Source organism: Pelodiscus sinensis, chromosome 1, assembly GCF_052426305.1.
Source record: "Pelodiscus sinensis isolate ZL-2025 chromosome 1, ASM5242630v1, whole genome shotgun sequence".
Classification (NCBI taxonomy): domain Eukaryota; kingdom Metazoa; phylum Chordata; order Testudines; family Trionychidae; genus Pelodiscus; species Pelodiscus sinensis.
This window is the reverse complement of record NC_143052.1, coordinates 77,468,684-77,490,016: the sequence shown is the minus strand read 5'-3', so window position 1 is coordinate 77,490,016 and position 21,333 is coordinate 77,468,684. Positions and strand designations below refer to the sequence as shown.

At 39.8% G+C, this 21,333-nt stretch overlaps 1 long non-coding RNA gene across 1 annotated transcript in view; it reads left to right on the top strand.

The window, feature by feature from the left end:
- Window positions 1-16,651, top strand: part of LOC112544266 (uncharacterized) — a 34,961-nt gene extending 18,310 nt beyond the window's left edge. The window contains exon 3 of the long non-coding RNA XR_012900788.2: window positions 15,805-16,651. This is a non-coding gene — a long non-coding RNA (uncharacterized LOC112544266). The remainder of the gene's footprint in view (window positions 1-15,804) is intronic.
- Window positions 16,652-21,333: the final 4,682 nt, after the last annotated feature.

Below are 21,333 nucleotides of genomic sequence, written 5' to 3'. Positions count from 1 at the left end.
TCCAGGAAGAAGTTTGGAGGCAAGGGCCCTGCATTCCAGGCGAAGCTTCCATATCTCTGGTCTGGATCTAGATGGAGAAGGAGCATCATGACTGTATCATGCAGATGAAGCAGAACTTGTAGAATGATCATGTGGGGCCATCGCCTGCCCAGGGTCAGCTCTGGCTCCATGGCAAAAAAAGGGATCAAAATCAGAAAAATCTCCAAAAAACCCAAACTGCTGTCTTGTCCCAGGAAGCAGGGCACTCACAGCAAGCATTGCAAAACCTTTGCTGTTCCTCTAGGAGGTAAGCAAGGGAGCTGCAGGAGCAGAACAACGACTGTTTGGGGGGGTCCCTTTAAGCACGCGTCTCTGCAAAGGGCAGGCAGTAGCACCAGGAAGTAAATGCTGCCCCCATGCGCTGCCAGAAGCGGTTCCGAGTGCCTTCTTTTTTCGACACAGTGTCCGGCAGTCTGGATGCTCTTTTTCGAAAAAGAGGATCGATTTTTTGATCCACATAATGTAATCTAGACTCTCCTTTTCGACAGAGGCTTTCTTGACAGTATCTGTGGACAAAGTGTCTGTTGAAACAGGCGTTCAGTCTAGATGTAGCCGAAGGGGGAAATGGCAGAATCCTGACACAGGGAAAACTCTCATTAAATCAATAGGGCTTTCGGTACTAAGTATGAAAAATACAGGTTTCAAAGAACACAATTATAAACTTATGGGGCAGGGGAAAGGCATGCATGCTCTGCTTCTAAAGTCATTAGCACTGCTTCTAAATACAGATGCAATATGTATCCTTGTGCAGTGTGTGAGCTCTTCAAGTAAACTCTGGAGGCCATTCTACTTCCAAATAAGGTTTGGACAATAGAGGAATAATAATAATTCAAGGTGGAAACATTAGAGAAACCTAGTTATTGAATTACTTCTGCTGCACTTTTAACCTCCTAACAAAGAGATTGTTCATACTGAAATGATTGACACAACTTCCTCAGGTTTTCCATTTTAGTTGATTTTATTTGTTTTATTTCTCCCCTTTCCCTAATGGATTTTTGTTGTACTTTCTTAGAGAGTATTCTTTCATATTCATGGAGTGCAGTAATTCCACCCACTCCTGCCTGCTAACTGAGAACCATCTGATGGCTCTCCATAGGGGATGAAAAAAGGAATATCACACATAAGAGGGCTAAGTGTATTGGGAAAACTCAGAATTTCTACTTGTGTTGTTGGCAGTATGTGTTTATTTGTATTATGATAGCACTTAAGTAACTCAGTTGGCTACCAGGGCCCTTTTGTGCTGGGTACTATACGAACATATGATAAGGGCCTGTCCCGAGGAACATACCCTCTAAGAACAAAATGTGAGAGAACAGGTGGATACATCAAATAGATGGGGAAACATAATGAACAATATATATTTTAGCTAATATATATTTATGGCATAGTATTTGCAGAAATGGAGGGGAAATGTGAGAGATGGAGACAGGTTTTATGTGAGTAGGGTGCAATGGTATGATACTACACAGTACAATATGAAGGGACAATGTGGAATAAAGATGAGAAAGCAGAGTAGGCTCAATTATCTTTCCAGGATTTTAGACTCATTCTTGATTTTGTATGTCCTCTATGTAACCTCCACCCATGGAGCTGCTATGAAGACTTCAGTGGAGAAACCATCTGCCCAGTAAGTGGAACCGTGGTAGGAAGGTGGCAGGAGAAACACTATATGGCATCCCCTAATGCCTGTGCTCTTGTGTTTGTATAGAGACTGGTCTGTTCTTCTGTGAGCCAGCAGTTGTGAATTTATCTCACAGTGTTTGGATTACTATTTAATGCTCTGAAGGGATTTATTGTTTGAGTTCCCAGCTGCTAAATTACAATATTACCTGAGAGTGTCTAGCAGATGAATTAAATTCTCTGTGAGTTTTAATAAATTTCATAATAGTGATAAGGCAATTCCAGGGGGTGTTTTATTATGTGAAAACAGTTTCCCTTGTATGTTTGCTGCCAGACTTTATAACATCTTAGGGAAGTGATTATACAAATACTGCTTCAAGAAAATCACACACCTATTTAGGGTTTACTAGGTGAAATTATTAAATGCATTTGAGACAGACTTTATATAGATAAAATGAGACTTCTGGAATGCTTCAGAGTTTGGGAATCAAATTCCAAGTCTTTGACCAACACAAACTGTACCACCTGCAGTTATATGCCTATTTTTTAAAAGTGCCTTTCAGAGAATATTCTTGTTGTTATACATTTTATTACAGTAGCACTTAAAGGCCCTTAGTTTGGGTTTGGCACCCGATGGCACTATTTACCATACACAGAAAATGAAAAGATATTTTTCCCCATAAAGATCTAAGAAGCCATAGTACCTAAGTTTGCAAAATCATGCATTTAAATGAATGGAATGGAATGGGTTATATCAGTTGAGTACATATATAGAAAGATTCATATGTCCAAAGCAGTCATTTTGAAATTTTTTTGTAGCTTCCCATTTATATGTAGGTATAAGACCCAGAAATTCCTCCCAAGTAACATGTTGAAAGCTTCAAAACTTCATTATATCTGTTTCTGATTAGTTTTATCTGGAAGCCCTTGCTCTATGGAATCTGATCTATCTGTCAAGGTACATCTACACTGTACCCGTAGCCCAAAATAAGCTATGCAATTTGAGCGTCACAAATCACATACCTTATTTTGAAATAAAGCACTATTCTGAAATGTCCCTTAATCCTCATGGAACAAGGTTTACAGGGACATTGAAATAGCGATCCCGTTATTTTGAAAATTATTTCAAAATAATGGGCTCATTTAAAAGACGCGGAATAGCTATTTTGGGATACCGGAAGTATCCCGAAATAGCGCCGCAGTGTAGACTTACCCTCAGTTACTGTGAATAGAAATGTAATATGGAACAGTTATTTCTGGAAACAATTTTTTTAATCCATTAATTTTGCAAGTTTTTATTTTCAATCTCTAAAGTGATTTATGCATATGTAACGGAAGGAGAATTTTTAGAATGCTAAAATTAACTAACGTATATGCCACAGTGGAAAATATTAAATAGAAAACTAAAATGTTTGTCATTCTGAGTTTGTATTATGTCAATTTCAGCATGGCAAAGAGATTTCTAATGTGAAAATGTAATCCTTCACTAAGTATTCATATTATGGGTCCTCCTTTGGCTAGTCCCTAGAAGAGAGGTTTACTGTAATGACCAGCGAGAGGTAGGTGTTCCTTTATTTCAGGTATTAAAAGCTCATGCTTTAATGGTGGAGGTTTTAGATTTGGTACCCAGTAATAACCCATGATGTTAATAACTATAAAAGGAAGAGGAAAATTTAATAATTTAGACCATGATGCTACCTAACAATCAAATGAATTCTCTTTTGAAAACTTCCATAGACTTTCAATCAAGTCTAGACTCATAGACAAATACACTTTAAGATCAAAAGGAAGCATCATGATCATCTAGTCTGACCTAGTTATTGTTAATGTTAAATGTTAAATGCTAGATGGGAAACAGTATATTCCAGCTTTTGTAAATATGTTTGATAGCATAAGAGAACAAAAATGTAATTGATAATCCAATGTATCTAATAGGATCAAATGCATTTAATAGGATATTTAGAAAAAGTGGAATAAGATATTTAGAAAAAATGGAATACTATGAGAACAACTGGAATGGCTCTGTCAGTATCTTAGAGTTATTGTTAGATTATGGGCAGTCACGGATAACCTGTCTGATATAATTTATGATAGACAATGTTAAATACAGTGCTGAATGAAACATCTTTGGAGCGGGGGAAAAGTTTAGATGATGAATTTGGGAGCCATTCCTATGATTTGTGGAAGAAATCAGTACTAAAGGTCTCCCCAACAAATTATAACAAAGGAGAAGGTCTAGGATGTCTAGTTGTGTATCCAGATGGGATAAATATTTGCCAATTAAAAAAAACCTTGTCTTTTCCCCCTTTGAACAGCCCTATAGTTGAAATAGCTTGGGGCACAAAGTTAAAATGTGGCAGTAAGATACTCCGCTTAGGCAAAAGAGATACCTTTAAAATCCTTGTGAACATTGGTTTGATTTGACCAAATTGTGACCAACTGAGTATTGCTTGTTGGGTATTGTGCAGTTCCAGGCTTTCTTAAAACCCTGCTTAATGTATATATTTGTACAACACTTGACATATTGCATATATATATATTGTTTCTAATGTTTAGATAACATCAGGCATGTCAGGGCAGTTAGTAAATAGGGCTGCCCTAGACAAAGTAATGTATTTGCTTCTGTGACGAGTCTGGTTTAGGGATGTCAAACACTAGTCGACTATCCAATAAGCATTTGTTTATCGGATAGTAATGTCGACTAGTCAACTACATGAAATATGAAATAGAGGCAGCAAAGGGGAGGGGAAAAGGTGTTGCCACTTTGAAACCCCAAGGTGGCAGCTGTACAGCGGCGGACAGCTCCTTTAAAACACCACCTGTGCAGCTGCCATCTCTGCATGATTCAAACGGTCAGGGTAGCCCATAGCATGGAGCCAGGGATCAGTGGGGGACTATAAGTCCCCCGCTGACCCCAGCCTCCATGGCTTTAAAATGCACAAGAGCCCCCGCTGGGGACTCTTGTGCATTTCAAAGCAGGCACCCACGTGCAGCCCGGAGTCAGTGGGATTTCCTGCTGGCCCAGGTTGTACCTGGAGTTCTGCATTCCTACTGGGGCTCTGGTACATTTCAAAGGAGGAATGCAGAAGTGCCTATGGACTAGTCCAGTGGTCCCCAACATGGTGCCCGCGGGCGCCATGGCACCCACGGGGGCATTTGTGTGCACCCGCCAAGTGCTCGGGGCTGGTCTGGCCCTGGACACGTGGCGCAAGCATGGTGCCGGAGCCAGCCCCGGGCGCATGGTGCTTGGAGGGGGCGCTGGCCCCGGGCGCGAAAGTGTCCCTGCCCTCTGGCGCCCGGCTGGTGAACGGCCACGCCCCCTGGTGCCCGGAATCTCAAATGGTTGGGAACCACTGGACTAGTCAACTAGTCAATGGAAATTCCATCAACTAGTCAATTAACAGCATTTTAGCATCCTTAGTCTGGTTTTCAGGCAGAGACAATGAAGGTCCACTTACATAAGAGGTGTCAAGGCTGTTTCCCACTCTGGCACAACATATACACACATGGTTTTTCCCTCCTTTATCTCTGAGTCAATTTGCTCTCTAGATACTGAGGGAGACAGAAGACATGTCTCTCTCCAAGAAAAAGACTCTTCATAATGTGTACGTAGGGTAAAGTCTAGATAGATCCGTCAGGTTTTATTGTTTTCTGGTTTGAGAATTTGGATCTGATGTCTATGCTGTTAGAGATGATTTTTCCTCTCTTTTGTAACTAAGTTTTGGCCCATGGTGCAATTTTACATGAGTATATTAATTGGTGGCCCTCAAAAGGACCCCAAAACCTGATCTCTACAGGCTTTGGTACAAAAACTTCCTAATACTCGGACTTTGGGAAATAAAAAACCACTGCCACCGCCCACGTATTCCAGGAAAAAAAAACATGGAAGAGGTCACTTGGGAAACCTCAGCCCTAAAGTAAAACCAGGATACAAAAATTAACCAATACCAGGTTATATAAAAAAGAAAGAACTTTTATTATCAAAACAATACCCCAGTTGCAAGCAAAGTTGGAGTGGCTAGATGGTAAGAGCCACCAATTAATATACTCATGTAAAATTGCACCATGGGCCAAAACTTAGTTACAAAAGAGAGGAATAATCATCTCTAACAGCATAGACATCAGATCCAAATTCTCAAACCAGAAAACAATAAAACCTGACGGATCTATCTAGACTTTACCCTACGTACACATTATGAAGAGTCTTTTTCTTGGAGAGAGACATGTCTTCTGTCTCCCTCAGTATCTAGAGAGCAAATTGACTCAGAGACAAAGGAGGGAAAAACCAAAAATTCATTTGTCTCAGTTTGAAATCCCTACTTGTATTTCTGTTGGCTAGGTACAGGAGACATAGTTAACCCCTAAATCCTCAGGCTGCTGGCAAACCCTCATGGCCATGACAAGAGGTAATAAAGCTATCAAGCTAACAAGGGGAAAAGATAGCAGAAAACTGAACAATTTGCATCTTAGCAAACACCAGCCAGGGAATAAAAACAGCATGGCACTTCCTTAACCACCAGAAATCATGTTGCCTTCCTCACAGATTGAATAAACTTTACTTTGAGGAAGAGCTGAAAGGAAGGTGGCGCACCTTGGTGTGCAGCCCTGGCAAGAACTGGCTGGCAGGATGCCAGGCTTGTGGTGACTTCCCAGCTGGGCTCCTGGTGCAGGCTGGCAATCGTAACCCGGTGCACACAGCCATGTGAGGCAGGCAGGCTCTGGGGACACGCTGTAGGAGACAAAGGTGTGTTTCCAGGAGGACTTCTGGTGCATTTGCACCTGTCCTGAGATTCCTCAGTGGATCCATGGCATGCACTGTTGCCAGCAGCTCCTGAGAAGAAGTCAGGGGAAGAGAGTGGCAGGAATCTTCTGGATGTGGCAGAAAAGACATTGAAAAGCAAAGGGAAATAAAATGGAACACAGTGTATCATAGGAGGCTGCTATGAATGACCTGGATTTCTAAGCCTAGAGAACTATTCTGAAGAGACCCTGGGAAATTGTCATTCATTCTGCCACTGCTACTGGAAAGGAACCATATTGATTTGTATTTGAAGACAGGAAGGAACAGTGTAGAGAGACATTATGGCCTCCTGCTGACCCAGATAGGGAAACTCCCCCAAAGATACCTTGGTGGGAGGTGCCAGAACCACCTGGCTCTGCCCAGAGGAAACAGGAAGGCAGGGCAGGAGGTATAAAAAAAGGGACTTCACATCTCAGTTGGAGGTCAGCAGCTGAGCAGGCCAGAGCTTCTACCCCAGCCCCAGAGGAGAAAAGCTTTGCCACGCTGCCCTCAGAAGGAAAACTGTGTTGGGCCGTTGGGCCACTGCTGGGCCCTGAGAACTGACCCAGGCTGCTATGGCCACTGCCTGGGCCCAGAGATTCACCTGGACTCCCAGGACCCTTGCCAAGCCAAGACAAGTGGGCTGGACCACCTGGACCCTTACCCAATCAATATCCAGAGCCTAGACATGCTGCTGGCATCTTCCTCCCTAGCTGACCCGGAGGAGCAGCATCGAAGCCAGGTAGGCCCCCAAGGAGAATGGGGAAATGGCTCAGGGACAGGTGGCTGAAGAAATGGAGGTCAGCTGGGCAGTGCATTGTGACTCGGACCTCCATTGATCCACCGACCCAGACGACGCATTACAGTTTGGAGCCCTGCCAACCCAGTGGCCGTGCCGCCACCACTTCTAGGGCCTTGGGCTGGGACACAGTGGAGAGGGTGGGCCTGTGTCCCCCCTGCCAGCTGTTCCCTTGGGAGGCAGGTTCCCCCTGTGGGGCAAATCTCCTGCACTTGTCAGCTCTCTGCCAGCAAAGAGACCCAACCCCTGGCTCAGTGTGCAGATTGGTCTGTGCCTTGGAACCCTTTGGACTACTTACCCATTTGATTGTTTGGTTATTGCCCCATCCTGATCCAGGGCCTGGGCTCATAAATTGCCAACTGGCTTAACCCAGTTTGTTTAACTGTTACTTGCTGCCCACCCCCAACAAAGGTGTGGCATCCAGACGGCCGCCTGGTTTACCAGAGACTGCTTAACTGTTTATTTGCTGTCCTGCCCTAAACCAGGGTAGGCTGCTAGAACTGATATTTGGTCCTCAGTTAAGATTTCATATTGGAATGATAGTTTGTGCTTGTTTAATTTTCCAAAGTACTCAACCATATGTGCTTACTGGTATGAAGAACTCTGTCTAACATAAATAATTGAAAATTAATTTTAGACTAAATCTATTCATAAATATATATCATCCTTTTAGTCACACGATACTGAAGTAGATTATTTGCTCTGTATGTACAGCACCTATCAGACTGAAGATCCTAGCTAGGCAGGACCACAATATAAACTCATAATAAAACAATGCAAATTCCATAACTGCAGCTGAGTAGTGTACATTTGAGTTATGTATGTATATGTTATAAAACATACACATATACCCCATGTATATTTATTGTCATCTTATTGGTCACTTCTTCTGTCTCTTCTGTGTGACTTTGTTCTCTTCATCTGTTAAAATCCTCTTCAGATTTTAAACTCAAGAAAAATAAGTTAAACCAAATCACTTAATAAATTGTCACAAATCAATAAACAAACTTGTTAATATGTGTAGGGGAAGGTTTTAGCCTCACTTACTTGCAAATGTCAGTAATTCAAAAGGGCTCTCCCAGCTACTAGTATGAATTAATGAGTCTGCACTGTAATGATATAACAGGAGCATGGACTGTTAGTCAAGGCACCAGTCACACTGAAGTGGAGTTCCACTGTCTTTAATGTTATTATCATTAAAACTGAAGAAGGCAATGAGAATTCCTTCGCAGTGTGGTCTATGAGGATTCAGAAGAGGTGACCTTCAACGTGACAAATGGCAAAGGAAAGCTGGTAAAATTGAAAGTTAAAAATGTGGATTTCTGCTTGATACCTGAGAATCACTGCTCCCCAAAATGGCTCAGTATTATCTATTCAGAAGATAGAGGTAGTTCACACTACATCACCTCCTACATTAACTTCACTAGCCTTTCATCCAGAACTCATTTATCACTGGGTACTCTCATAGAATATACATTAGTGTATTCTTCCTCCCACAGGTTCTTCAGAAAAGCCTGACAAATCTTGAGAAATTGCTCTGGTGTTCAGACATTTAAAAAGTGATCATTTTACAACTGATGCAATATAGTTGTTCTGCTAATGATGTATCAAAATTTGTCTCATATGTTCTAATCTAATCTTCTTAATCCATCTCTGTAAAATAGCCATAAGAAAAAATAACAAAGTAAAAGACTGCCATAGAAGGGAACAAGGTTAAAATAAACAGTGAATTAAGATAGTGTTAAGAATCAAATTGAAATTCACAAAGTCATTAGAGTTCAAGGTTGAGGCTGAAAGTTTTGGCTTAGTGCACGTGGGAGAAAACACATTGCTGAGATCTCTGGTTATTCATCATACATAACAGTATGAACTGAGACACCAGAGGATATTTTGTTTAGGATGGAGTTTCAGGGATTTTGTTTTTGCTTTTCTGTGTTTTGTGTTTAATTTTAACTATAATATTAAAATAAAGTATTAGTAATATTTACTATATAAATAACTCTATATTTTTTTCATAGCAATGTTCAAATATTGAACTTAATTCTCACAACACACATTTGAGGTAGATAACTATTTATTTTATGCACAAAGAAACTCAGTCCCAGAGAAGTTAAATGATACCCAATTTACATGCAGGGAAGAAGAGACAGAATTAAGCTTAGAATGACTGGAAGGGGCCGTCGGGCATTGAGGGTATGTCTCGACTGCAGTAAAAGATGTAGTGCTGGTATTGGTCAGGTGACATGCACTTTCAGGGCTTACTAATATTGCAATGTAGACATTTCAGTTTGGGCTGGAGCCTAGATTTTGAAACCCTGTGTGGAGGGAGGGACTCAGAAACCAGGCTCCAGCCCAAACTGAAATGTCTACAGTTGTATAACAGCTGCATCATGTGTCTTTTTATCAAAGTGTAGAGAAGGGCTACTCAACTTTGGAAGCCCAGCGGCCACAATGATACTCACAGCACATGCCGAGGGCTGCAACTAAAGTGTGGTTGCATATACCTGCACAAATATGCAAATAGCTTCTTTCACACTGGTGGGCATGAATACAAATATTAAGGCAAGACCACACAACATGCAGGTCCCATTTAATTCAGTTCTGCTGATATTAATAAAATGCAATATTTACCCGATTTTCACCCATATGACAGCACTTTTAATGAGCAATGACAGTCCAGGAATTTAACTACTAAACCTCATATCAACAGAAGACCATTATATTGACTCACTGTTGTAGAATGTGTTCCCAGTGGAGGCCGTGTTCAAAGGATCACACCTGTGGGTTGCAATTTGAGCCCCGCGTAAACCCAAACTGCACTGCGGGCTGCAAACAAATGGGTTGTGCGACACAAGTCCCACCTCACTCCGACCAATCAGGTACTGGTTGGGCATGCCAAGACTAGGTGTCCTAGGGATGGAGCTGGCTGCTATCGAAGGAAGGCAAGATAAGGCAGGGTGATGACGTCCAGTCCCGCCTCCCCAGCTCACCCAAGTAAGTGCAGGGAAGCCAACACTAGCTGCCACAGGGATGGAGCTGAAGCAAGGATAAGGCACCAGCTAAAGTGTGGGACATGTGGTAGGTTTTCCAGTGGCTGTGGAGATAGGATATCTGGGGACCACGAGTTGAGCCCCGCATAAACCCAAACTTCACTGCGGGCCATAAACAAATGGGCTGCAAGCCACATGTTGAGTAGCCCTGGTGTAGATATTCCCAGAATGAGACCCTTAGCTTTTGGCTCTATGCAGGAAAGTCGTAGTATTCATTTTCTTTGCAAAGAAAGCACTGACAATAGAAAACTGCATAAAGCAGTTTCTGCAGTTGAAAAGGACAAACAAATGCTGTATTTTGTTCCTCAGGACATTGAGTAGAAGCTCCCCCCGCACCCCAGCTACACATTTTTTATATTTTCTCCCAAAACAACATCTCAGTAAACTTCCCCCTCGTCCAGATCTGGAGGCCTGTTCTGTACATAGTGTAGTGATTTTTACAAGACAGAAATTGGTTTAATTTCAACACACACACACACACGTAAATACTGGTCAGGATCACTCTGTAAAGAAATGGTAAACTGTACTATACTGTTCAGCCTCTAGCTGGCACTGTGTGTAAATACCTTATTTAAATGAAACTTAATCCTATGTGGCATAGCATTAAAAGGATCTTATGATGAACACATGTGGGCTGTGTCTACACTGGGCCACTTATTCCGGAAAATCAGCCGCTTTTCCGGAATAAGCTGCGAGCTGTCTACACTGGCCCTTGAATTTCCGGAAAAGCAACGATGCTCTACTGTACAAAATCAGCCGCTATTCCGGAAGAACTATTCTGCTGCCGCTCGGGCATAAGTCCTTATTCCGGAACACTGTTCCGGAAAAGGGCCAGTGTAGACAGCCCAGTAGTCTTTTCCAGAAAAAAGCCCCGATCGCGAAAATGGCGATTGGGGCTCTTTTCTGGAAAAGAGCATCTACATTGGCCACAGACGCTTTTCTGGGAAAAGGGCTTTTCCGGAAAAGCAGCCTGCCAATGTAGACGCTCCTTTTCTGGAAAAACTGAAAACGGAATAGTATTCCGTTTTAATCATTTCCAGAAATTCATGCCAGTGTAGACACAGCCGTGGAGTGTATAAGCAAGCTCTGTAGGCAGTCTGCATCTGGTCCTGGAACATGACACACTCAGAATTTTAAGGCAATGGCTGACTTGCTTATACAATATCTAGGGACTGAATCCTCTTTTTGTACAACGGCACATTCATTCATGATCTGCTCTGCTTTGATAACTCAGGAATTTTTCTTTTAAATCTTTGAAGACAGAGAAAACAAGGGTCCTGGTTCCATATTTCAGACTCGTACATTCATAACCTCATGTCATGTAATCGAACAGTGCCACTTATGGTCAACACTATTACACATGGTGTACTTATGGGCAGACCATTATAGCTGATTTCCAACCCCATATAGCTCCTTGTGTTATTCACTCTTGGCCAGTGGCAGTTTTGCTCCTGAATTTTTTAAATACCTAGCACGTGCTTGAAACTGTTTAAATGCTCACTTCAGGTATTGCTAACAATCATAATGTCAACAACACAGACTGTAATCCCTTGTTAAAAATTTTGCATCAGGCAAATGTTGATATAAACAAGTAGTCAAATTAATTTAGAGGAATTACATACCTATATGGCATTTCTTCTCCAAGTCTAAGATTGTTTCCTAAAAGAAAAATCACCAGTGTGCCATTTACATTGGAAATAAAACCATCATCTAGGAGTCAACTACCCCAGGATCAGGCCTCAAAACTGGAAGTTCATACTGCTATTTTAGGATGCATCTAAATCAGCACCCTAAATCTGAAATGAGATACGCAATTTGTGCTAAGCTATTTTGAAATTTGGCGTGTCTACACAGTGCCAAATTTTGAAATAATGCGCTATTTTGAGCTATCCCTTAACCCTCGTGCAACAAGTTTTACTGGGATGGCAAAATAGCATGCCCATTATTTAGAAAAATATTCCAAAATAGCTGTGCAGTGTAGACGTACCCTTATTTGTAAGAAATTAGAATAATATTATTATGTTTCCAAAAGTTTTAATTTCCTCTTTTTCTTGCCTACTACTACATATTAAGTGTATCCCAAACAAAGTCATATTGGTGACCTAGGAACTAGGAACAAATACTGTTTTGTTCTTCTATTGAAATATAATTGTACATGCAGTCAGAAAATATAATTTCAATCAATATTTTATGGCATTGTTTCCTTTCTTCATTTACACTGTAGTATCAAATAATGGAACATATGATAACCAGAACAAATAGTGAAAACTGAAGTTCAGGGAAAGATTCCTAGGTCTACTGAAGATTTCAATTTATTAAAATTATGTCCATCCTATATTTCCTACTCCTAGTAACAACAGACAAATCCTGCTCTCTTGGCTCATGCAACTAGTCCCACTTAGGTCAATGAGACTGTGTTGATGAATAAAGCAAATAAGATTTGGCCCAGTATGTGCAATCTATCTTATATTTCCTATCATGGTATTCTGAGACTAACTTCAGTTAAATCACCCGTCTCAGTTTCCTGCAAAATAATCTTCTGTGTCAATATCATCTGAAAAAGAGAAATGCAATTCACAAAATCAACTCTTATCCCCATATCCTTTCTCTCCATGTAGTTCTGTAATATATGCAATATGATATTTTCCCTCCCTTAGGCTCTTAAATGAGTACAGACCTGATCTAAGAAGTTTTTACAGAATCCAGAAGTCAAAAATATTGAAAATAACTTCAAAATGATAAGTTTGGTAAGGAATTAGCTTCAGCTGCTAAATAAAAAATGCATTGATGGAGGAAATGCAAGGTGATGTCAATACACTATAATAATTTATTTCACTGCATTTAACCTGTAAGAAAGGTAAAAGAGATGGGCTTGGAATTCTGACATATACAAAGAAGTGACTTCTGAAGAAGCAGTACTGAAAATCAGGTAATGCTCACTGAAGTCTAAATACAGTTGGACCAAAATTTGGTCCTAACCATCAACAAAATTTTCTTCTTTAGGGATTTTGGTGATGCAATAAATGATATGGTATCATAAGCTTAAAGTTTAACAGACAAATGATGAGTTGATTTTTAATCTGCCATATATTGAAATGGAAATAATATCATACCTACTTTTTGACATTTTCTGTTCCTTTCTGGGCAACTTAATTCTTTAAAAAGAAAATTAAAATTTCCTTTTCACTGTCATTGGAATGGCTGGCCAAATTCTGCTGTCGGTTATGAAGTTTCCATTTCATTAATTTTAACAGCCCATCATTTGTGCAAATGGGTGCAGTTCCTTCTCCCAACATTGATAATGGGATAAAACCTCTAAAAATTCAATCCTATTGCAAAATGTCATATCTGTGAATTTTGAAAGGGTTGAATTTCCTTGAAACAGGTTCTCCCATCTCTAGTGGATTACAGACATGGATTAAAAGCCCATTATTAAATATAGACAAGTTTCATCTTATCTGATCCATGAAAATACTATTTTGACCATAAAATAGCTGTGGTTATAGTAATAAGAGAAGTTATTTTCAGCAGTGTCCCAAGATAACAATAGCACTGTCATGTGGAATAGAAGATAACATTTTGTCATTACTATGTGCAGTGCACACAGACAATAGAACACAGCACTTATAAGTCTTTTTTTTGGAGGAGAGAGGGGCACAGTAGTCTGATCCACCTTGTTCATGGTTGAGATAAGAAACCCATATTTAATTAATGTGGGGAAAAAGCTAATGGTGATAGATAATTTTATGTGTACACCTGGTAAACCTGAAAAATCAGATTTTCTTTGTTAGACACAATTCCCAGCATAACTGGGACTATGATAAACTCTTATTCTGCTGACACTGAAAATGAAAATGTATTACCAGTAAGTAAAAGAGAAAAAGAAAACAAATAAGTTATGAAAACATGTCTCCAATTGAAGCAGCCCTATTACAAAATGTTACTGCAATCACACACTTTCAAATAAACTGTGGATGGAGTTGTATTGGTTTTTTGCACTGTGTTACAGTAACATATGCATTGTAGATACAACTTTTCCTATGTGGAAAGTATGGAAGCCTCATGATGACTGTCTTGTAGGGTAAGGGGGAAAGTGCTTGTAGGTATACCAAACACATGGGAGGTTTCCATACTGTTAATGCATATAGATGTGGGTTTTATGGGTTTTTTGCTGGTCCTAAATAAGCCGGTGTAATTGTAATGGGGAAGGGGGGGAAGTCACCATCATGTGGATGTGTTTCTAGTGGAGTCCAAAGGGAATTTGTTCTTGGACTTATACGATGACCTGGAAGAAAACATAAAATCATTATTAATAACCATTTGCAAATGACACAAAGAGCCAGGGAATACAAAATGATAAAGAAGACAGTGTCCACAATTCAAGTAGGATGTTGAAAGACTGAGGAGGGTTCACAAAACTATGAAAATAACGCAAGGATTAGACATCATACTTTTATAATGAAAAAATAAAAAGGGACATATATTTAGCTTAACAACAAAAGTCACTAAGGGAAAATATGATCAAGAGTTCTTCACTCTAACAGATAAAGGTATTATTCAATGCAATGGCTGTTGAAGCTAGACAAATTCAGACTGGAAATAGGTACAAATTTTTACCAAGGTTATTAACCATTAGAATAACTTACAAATAGTTAAAAAGGGTAAACAAGATGATCCAGGTGATCAAGGTTAATACCTATTCGAATAATTTACCAAGGATTATGAAGGATTTTCCATCATTGTAAATGTTTAAATCCATATTGGATTTTTTAAAAGATATACTCAAACAAGAATTAATTCAGGGAAATCCTATAGCCTGTGTTATGCAGGAAGTCAGATGATCACAACAATCCCTTCTGGATTTTTTTTTAATTATTGAGCATTTCTGTACTCCCTGGGTTTATCCAGATGGCACAAGGATGCAGACAATATGACAATAATCTCTTTACTGTACTCCCTGCATAGCTTAAACCATATACTTTATTTAAATAACACACACATTGACACACCAGAGTAATATGCATAGCAGCCCTGATACTTCTGTAATTGGTGTTTTATTGTCACAGCACTTTGGTTTTCTTAAATGGAAAGTTTATGCCAGTGAGTAGGGAAATGTCCATGTTTTCAACCCATTGCTTTGTGTGACTGACAGATTCACAGTTCAACACAGAGAGATAGTGAAGTGAAAAATCTCATTCATTTTCCTCATGTAGTACACAAGTACTCCAAAGAAATGGGTCATAAAGTTTTTAATGAATCTCATCTTTAGTTACAAACCTTTACTGTTAATGTCCCTTGTTGCTTGAAAGCTGTCTTATTAATACATTATGTCAGAAGTATAATCCCTTTTTGGCTTTTGAACAAATTATTCGCTGAAGGGAATGAATTAAAACATTGCTGGGGGAAAAAAATCTGCTCTGTAAGCTGCCCAGATGTCTAATGCATTACACCTGATTAATAGGGCTATCTATGGCACTGAAAAATTTAGGCTAGACATGGTTTTGTTTCATTTTCAGCAGGTCAGTCTACCTCCTCAACTGTGGTACAGTTATCCATTACTGCCAGTGATTGTGTTGACCCTCAGAAAATACAGCTGCTGACATCCAAAGGAGGAGATGACCTGTTCATAATCTAATGGAAATGCCTTTTCCCCACTTCACACATAAATTAAGAAGAAAGTCAGAATAAAGGTAGCTGAGGCAGACAGGCATCTGAGAAAGGTCAAACTTTCTGCAATGGTTTTTTACTACATATACGGTGAAAGCAATTACCATGTATATTTTTTTTTAATATTGTATGTTCAATGACAAGCTCTGTGACCAAGCTCCTTGTGTAAGGGAGTATTGTCATAAAATGCCATAAAAAAGATGAATAATGGAGCAGACTAGCACACTGCTCATGTTCATATTTTGGATATAAAGTTTAGCTATTTCAGCATTAAATTTAGTCAAAAAGTTAAAGCTATCCAGAGAAGCTTTTCCTAGGCACAATGTAGCATTTAATAATTGTCTGCAACGCATTATAAATTAGGATTTTTTTTCAAAACAGTCTGGGACATATTAGACACTTCTATAACTTAAAATGTAATCGTTGATATTTATTCTGACCTGCTTCTCCTACTACAAGCACAGCGTCCCTTCCAAATCTCTGATACAAACTCTGTGATAGAAATTCTCCTCAAAAAAGGTTTATTAAAAGTTCAATTAATATACAGAGCTAGTTTAAAAACAAAATTCCATTCCCATGGAATATTCTGAGATTTCAAAATTTTGTTTTATCCCAAATCAGATCAAAAAGTAGATGTATCAGATTTTATGTATTTATTTTTGAAAAATTAAATATTTAGTTTGAACTAGAGCAGAAAGGGAAAATGTTGATTAAAAGCCTTGTGGTTTTAAAAATATTGAGTTGAAAGTGTCTATTTTCCTGGAGATGAATAAGTTTCTATGAAACTGTTTGAAGTGGAAGGAAAAGAGAAAGAAAGAATAGCCTATTGCCTCATGGTTGTGGTACTCACCTAGGATATCAGAGATCTTGGGTCAAGTCTTTATTCTACCTAATTCACACTTTCAGTATCTCCTGATGGAGCTTAAATAATTAAATATTCAGTGAGCCAGAAAGCCTGAATCTGTATTCTAGTGCTTAAAGCACTCATCAAGTCCCTGCTCTGTGTCAAGTAAAATAGGGTATGTCTACACTACCACCCTAGTTCGAACTAGGGTGGTAATGTAGGCAACCGGAGTTGCAAATGAAGCCCGGGATTTGAATTTCCTGGGCTTCATTTGCATATTGCCGGGCGCCGCCATTTTTAAATGTCCGCTGGTGCGGACTCCGTGCCGTGCGGCTACACGCGGCACGGACTAGGTAGTTTGGACTAGGCTTTCTATTCCCAACTACCGTTACTCCTCGTTCTACATAGTTACTTTAACTTCATTTCCCATTTGCCAGCTGAGTGCCCTGAGTGCCATTTGGCCATTGGATATGCTGGGTTCTCTTTCTTTCAAGGAAAATGTCTATGAACATTTCTAAAAGGTCTTAGTTTTGTTCCAGTGGAGTATGAAAGCCAGTTCTGAAACCTCAACCATTTTTTTTTTAAATGAAGTTCTTTTTTTCTGGCCAGTCCTTGTTTCAACCTTGATTCAATATGGTCAAAATAAAATATAAATAACCAAAATGATAATGTCCTGTTAGTACGAGAAGTTGGTCCAATAAAAGATATTACATTTGCCTTCTCTAATATCCTGGACTTGACAAAGTCATGACCACACTATGCATAATGTCAGAATGAAACATTTCAATTTTATCTAAATAAACTCTGGCAATAATTTCCTGCAGAATTGACATTTTCTGATGGAAAAATGTTCTGTCAGATTTTTTTTACCAACTCTAATAATATGTGACTATGGAGTGGGGACAGGACAAGGTCTTCCTTCTACAATGTGCTGTAAAGGTTACTGTATAAAGGTGCCTGCCAGCCAGTTATATGCAAGAGCTGTTGATTTCACTTGAAACAATGTCAAATAGAATTGTTAACTCTTGTGACAACGGGAAAAGGCAACTATATGGTTGTGACATCCAAGAAGAATGTCCATTTCTCTGTTGTACTCTTAATATGCCATTTTTACTAGTGTGGTCTAGTGGTATTTGGGGAGGAGTACTGATAAATCCTAGATTCTTCCTTTTAAGTGCAAAAATGCATAAGTCCCTTGTGCAGGTTCATAGAGGAGCTTTGTGTAAGCAGACTTCTCCCCTTCTTTGTGGCCCACCCAAGAACAAATGACAGAATCAGCCCTCTGAACAGTCCCACCTCGCATCGCCTACTCCACCAATGTGGGGAGCAAAATAGACACACCAGTGTGGTTCTCCCTAACAGCCTTGAAAAGAAATAACAATCTAGTTCTTAATAATTTTATGGGAATAGCAATTTCTGCACAATCTCAAAAGCAGGGGTGGCCAGCCAGTTAGACACTAAGAGCCAAAATAGCTGTGGATAGTAAAATAAAGAGCCATGTACCCTCCCCCAGAGCCAGGCAACCCCCCCCCTCCAACCCAATGCACCCACCCTGATCCTAGAGCCAGGCACCCCCAGTCTCTCTGCTCTAACCTAATGCCCCTCCTCTCCCCCAGAGTCAGGCACCCCCAGTCCTCCCTTCTGCTCTAACCCAATGATTTTTTATTATTTTGTAATTATGCCTCCGAGTTGCACAATTTTTACTGTAGAACGACTGCCACCACTTGAAATCATTGCCCTTAAAAATAATTAGCCATCAAGTGAAGCCAGTGGAAAAGAAAACCAGCACCCCACATTTATCAAAGTACCACTCAGTAATTCTTCAAATTTAGGACTCATGGGTGTTACAGAGAAGCCTATGTCATTGCATCTCTCAGCCTGGTTCATTCTAAAGGGATGAGCTGGGGAGGATGGTTCAGGCTTGATTGAAACATTTCATGCTCAACAGATCCTGTAGCTACAACACTCAATGGCTCAGGGATTTCCTGCCTTTCAGCATGCATCGACGGATCACTTCAATCCCACTGGGAGTACGAATATGCTTGCACCAGCCACGGGTCCCTTTGCGAGTCAGGTTCTTTGGCTGATGTTCATTCCCACATGCCCTGGTATGTATTTGCCAGTGGCTCCAGGGTGACATCTGTGCAGGAAGATGCCTGCAGGTCTGAAGGACAGGCAGGTGCTTGGAGGCTGCTCCAAAGCGGAATTTTGGATGAAAGGATGGAAATTGTCTTCAGCTGCAAAGGGAAGGCTGCGATGTGCAGTAGTAGAAAAGATCTGCTGCCAGGAGACCTCACTAGAGCTGCTGCTGCTGCCGCCACTGCTGCAACCACATACTTCTCCCTCTAGGCCCTGGTGTGCATGTGCAGAGCAGCCGTAGGCAGTCCAGGAATGCAGCTCTAAACGAGCCATAGCCCTAAGAGACACATTTCTTTGAGCAAAGAGCCACATACGGTTTGAGAGTCGCGGGTTGGCCACCTCTGTTTTAAAGTGTCCTGGTTGGTCCAAGACTAGAGGTGTGACTGAATAAAAAGAACGAGCTCTTTTTGTTATGTGGTATGCACAAGTAAAAAAAAAAGTCTCTATATTTTGCTTGCTGAAGGTTGAACTAAATGAAATAAAATAAGAACTTTATAGTCTCACCATATGTCCTTTCCCACTACAAATCCTCAACTCTGTCCAATATTTAAACTTTTTTTGAATTCTAAAAATATTCAGTTAAGATTTCTTCACTATTGTACACAGGTTTTTCACTTTCTATCCTTTTCACCTGCAGGCTCCAGATAAAACCAGAACTACTAATACAGAAGAGAAAAGTGTGGCCCATGGTGGAGGGGAGACATTGGGAGAGAGGGAATGTAAAGGAAAGATTTACTGCATCCTAAGCTCCATGAAACCTGCACATCAGTGCAAGGACCTACACATTCAGTTTGCATTATACACTAAATGATACTGACCCAAAGCATTACAGTTCAACTTTTGGCAAATGGTACCAATCTGTAATATAATATACTAGTTTACAGTGGTGGCTAACTATTCTTCTACCACTGAACAGGAAACTTTGAATGATAACCAGAGAACAGCCTTCTGCACAGTGCACATTAACATTGTACTGCTGAAAAATCAGTAACATTATGGTTTGCAGACTGAATAATGTCATATTTATTCCTCTGGGTCAATGCTTTAATATGGGTTATTGTATCTATCTCTATTTTTTAACTAAAAGGTAAAAAAAAGAAATGTCCCACTAACCCTGGATGTGCTACAGACCCATATAGCCCACCCTACTTCCATTTGCAGATAACAGGAAAAAACTGTCCCTAAGCAAAAATTAGATTTTTCATGAGGTGAAATAAATGTATATAGGCTGTTCCATGTGTCATTTCTTGTATTTTTGAAAACATTAAAATTACATCTCATGTTTTAGATAGTTTGTGTTACTGTATTGTTATAGGAATTTTTTTTAAAGGAGTAACAATTATGGAAAGGAAATGTTATCTACATTGTTTCTTAGTTCTGTTGCATTTCCATGACATGACAGAGTTCTTGGCCTTTTTTGCTTTATAATTGATAGAATCCTATCAGCATGAATGTCTATACTGGCATATTAATTTGTAGAGATAACAGGTTAGTTGGGAACAGCATATTAAGAAAGGCATCAAGCTAATACTTTCTCTCATCAAATCTACATACTTCTCCTGATCCCTTCCAGACAAAGTTCAAATTTTCTAGATGCAGTTACTAATCACTGATAAACATTGATAGGCTGAGTGTGAATGGTGAGACAGAATTCTGAGGACAGTCCCATGAGGACTCAGTCTAACCATAGACTTCCTGTTTGTCTAGTTTGACTTTGTTGATCTTAACAAGAATTCAGACTCTTAGAATCGGTGAATATATAAATAGTGATACCTGTCTATCTGAGGTTGGTATGCCAAAGTGAACCAAGATATTTTCAAGCAGAACAATTATGCATATTAAAAAGAAATCTTAATCCATTCTATATGTCTAATGGTGACATCTCATGAGGAGAATTTTTATTTTCTTTCATCATGGTACTCTAAGCAATACAGTATTTATGCAATAATTAGGGCTTGTAATTCAGTTGTGCCTGATAAAATCTGCAGCTAAACTGTATAAGAGTTTAAGGGTATTTCTACATGACAATAACAAGACTCAGCTTGATGGACTTGGAGTTGTGGGACTATAAAATTGCAGTGGAGACATTTGGAATCAGGACAGAGCCTGGGTTTTGAGCACCCTTACGGTCTGTTTTAGCCCTGCAGCACAGAACAGCTGACCTAGGTCAGCCACAGCTCCTTCCATGGGTCTATTATTATAGTGGCAACATACTCTAAGGGGCTTATATTAAACTTCAATTCTTGCTATTTTTGTAATGAACTGTGCCTGGAATTACACCAATTTTGGCTCAATATTATAAAGCAGTGAAGGGCAACCTAAGCTGCACGAGAGGCCCTTCATCTCAGTGGGCTACAAGGTTGTTGTAACCAAGACAGTCTCCTGGGATAGCTCG